This window comes from Mustela erminea, chromosome 8, assembly GCF_009829155.1.
Source record: "Mustela erminea isolate mMusErm1 chromosome 8, mMusErm1.Pri, whole genome shotgun sequence".
NCBI classification, from domain to species: Eukaryota; Metazoa; Chordata; class Mammalia; order Carnivora; family Mustelidae; genus Mustela; species Mustela erminea.
Genome location: NC_045621.1, coordinates 77,473,564 through 77,476,700, shown reverse-complemented (window position 1 = coordinate 77,476,700; position 3,137 = coordinate 77,473,564). Strand labels below are relative to the sequence as shown.

General features: G+C 43.4%; 1 pseudogene; it reads right to left on the bottom strand.

Moving 5' to 3' along the window:
• Positions 1-214: 214 nt before the first annotated feature.
• Positions 215-1,394, bottom strand: LOC116597867 (annotated as a pseudogene).
• Between the last annotated feature and the right edge of the window lie 1,743 nt (positions 1,395-3,137).

Genomic DNA, 3,137 nt, shown 5'->3' with positions numbered 1-3,137 from the left:
GATGCTGTATGTGTTTCTTAAATAAACTACATTATGTAAGTCCTTAAAAACAAACAAACAACAGAATTCAATGAAGACCTACAAGTACTTATGCCAAGCAGGAATCTGCCTGCCACCTATGGTCTCTTATTAACTAAAAATTGATGTTGGACTCAAGATTCTGAAACTAAGTTTTTATTACTTGAGCTCTAGCACAATGTAAGGGTCTGTAGCCTTAACTAGGATAATGTCTTCCCTGATCAAATCCAAAATGATTACACTGATAACCTCCATGCTGGAAGTGCTATTCAAATTGGGCCCCTTGGTGATAATTCTGGCTCCCCCTTCCTCCCCAACCTCTTTCTGGCCTCCACATCCACCTTGGCTTCTACAACCACTTCTCCCTCCACGACCACTGCCTCAGTCACCATGGTGACCACCATCTTGGTATCTACTTTCCTGCTGGTATCCACTACCCCGGTATCCACTTTTTATGTATGTAGATGTTTGGAAGTCACCATAACCATCACCTTGATAGCTACCACAGCAGCCACCACCATGATAGCCACCTGGCTGGAAACCTGAATCTTGATGACCACCATCTGGGTAGCCACCACCTCCTTTTCCATTCTCTCCATCCGTCCAGCCTCCTTGATGCTTATTTTCTCTCCCTCCCCCTAGCTATCATGATCATAGCCACCACGCCCACCTCTCCCTCCTCTTTGTTCATGACCTCCTCGACCTTCATATGAGGAATGTTCATAACCTCCTCTCCTCCTTGTTGGCCTCCTGCTTGTTGTTGGGGGCCGTCTTACCTTTTCTGCTATGGTGGCATCTCTGGAGGTAGAGGTCCAATTTCATTGGGTCTACCTCCTCTGTCAGGCACCCTACCCAACAACATCTTATTGATGGCCAAGGCAGTCTTTTCTTTTATAGAGTTACTGCTTGTCCTTAAAATCTTTGATGAGTCTTGTCTTATAGCCAAAACATGGGAACAGAAATAATACTTTTAGGAGATAGGACTGAGCATTTCAGCTGGTAAACCTTTGCTATTTTTTCTGTCTGACTCTTAGCTCTGTCAGACCAACCAAAAGACTGGACAGTGACATCTAAGCCTTTTAATAGCAGCTTTCTCAGAACTTCATGTTCATTAGCTATGGCCTGGTTAACTGCTTCTTTGTTTTCCCAGTGGGCTGGTCTCATTGGTTTCTTCAATAAAGGCTTTCCACATGGTTAAGTGGAACCTTTGCTAATGTCTCCTTTAATTTTTTTCAATCCCACTGAAGAACTGGAACATAGTTATATTGGCTGGAGGATTGGACATTCCTAGAGCAATACATATGCCTTTCAACTCTTGAAAGACCTCATGACTACCTCCTTCTTGAGCTTTCTTTCTTTCTTTTTAAATTACTTTTAAAAAGATTTTTATTTATTTGACAGATAGAGATCACAAGTAGGCAGAGAGGCAGGCAGAAAGAGAGGAGGAAGCAGGTTCCCTGCTGAGCAGAGATCCTGAAGCAGGGCAGGATCCCAGGGTCCTGAGATCAGGACCTGAGCCGAAGACAGAGGCTTTAACCCACTGAGCCACCCAGGAGACCCACATTTTTTTCTTTTTTGAGGAGTATTTGTACAGAGAATTCTGGCAGCTTCTAGTTCTGAGATGAGGAGTGTGAGCAAAAAGATGCAGTTCTGAATGAGAAGGTGTGGAGAGCCATCCAGCAGATGCAAGGAGTCACGTAGACGGAAATGCCTGAAGGTTGAGGAAGTGAGAATGATTGGCTAGGTAGGGTATGGGTGCGCTCGTGGCTGACACATGAACAGCACCAGGAGCCAAGAGAGAAACGCATGATTACTGCTTGAAAACAATAGAGCCCTACGTGGTTACATAAGGGTCCACGAGGAGACCGCGTGCACGGGGCAGTGATTGGATAGTCGGGCTGGACTGCTTACATGTATATATTGCCAGAACTTGCTTGAAGGGGGGACCCTAATAAAGAAGTTTGCCACTCATCACGTTTGCGGGTCGTTCTTGCTGGCGAGAGCGACAAGAAGGCACATGGTCACATCCTCAGATGTCAGTGAAAGATAAGGACAGTTCATCTCCCCTAGTAGCCCATTCACTTCAAGCTGGAATTCTTCATTTTCACTCATTAGTTGCTTACACATTTTCCTTTAGTTTATAGAACACTCTTAATTCAGACACCAGCCAAGCACGGTTTGGTAAACTTGGGGGAACTGGCTCCAGCAGAGAGTGCCTGAGACAGAGAGCACCATCTTCCAACAATGGACCCTTGTTACCTAGATCTTCGAATGACTCCAAGATGTTAGTCTCTATGAGGTTACACTCCGTCCTACTGTGGTATTCAAATATTCTAGTCATCAGGTTCCCCTCTTCTCCTGCAACACATACACTCACATGTGCACTGCCTTCCTGCAACAAATATTTTTAAAAATACTTACTGTGTGCTAAATCCTTGGGGCAGAATAGTAAAAACAAAACTGTCTTAACTAAAAATACAGTTTAACTAGACTTATCTAGGTTTTCTGCCCTACACACAGACAGCTTCATCTAAAGAGAAAGACTCCTAATGGTGGGCCCATCTGTGTGTATACACTCTGATCCTAATATGTGTCTTCTTGCTGGCTAAAACTGATTAAATGAGAGAAGGAACTAAACTTGCAGGGAGCTAGTCTGATAACTTGAAAATGGTGGGCTGTTTTTACCAGATTTTTCTCATAAATTAGAAGAGAGGCTGAAGGTTGTAGTGGCTACTTAAGCTGGTAGTCTTATGGAGTAGGGATTGGAAGAGCCATTTCTGGGCTTCCTGTGCTTCCAGATTATGAGGGAGGAGAGTGTCAGAAAAAGCTGATCAGGTGAAGGAATGACATGGAGGTGCAGAAGAAATCAAGAAGCATCACAGGATGAAGAAGAGAAAACATCCAAACTCTCTTTTTTTACCTGAATTGGTTTGACAAAATTTATATTTCTTACAAATTCCCAGTGCAGAGAAGATTCTCAGTAAATATTTGTTGAATGAATAAATGTACAGGGCATTGTGTCCTAAATGCTTGGTGTATACAGGAAGCAGATATGATCCCTGACATCATGGAGTTTACAGTATAGAGGAGGAGACAGATTTTACACATTTGGTCTTGAT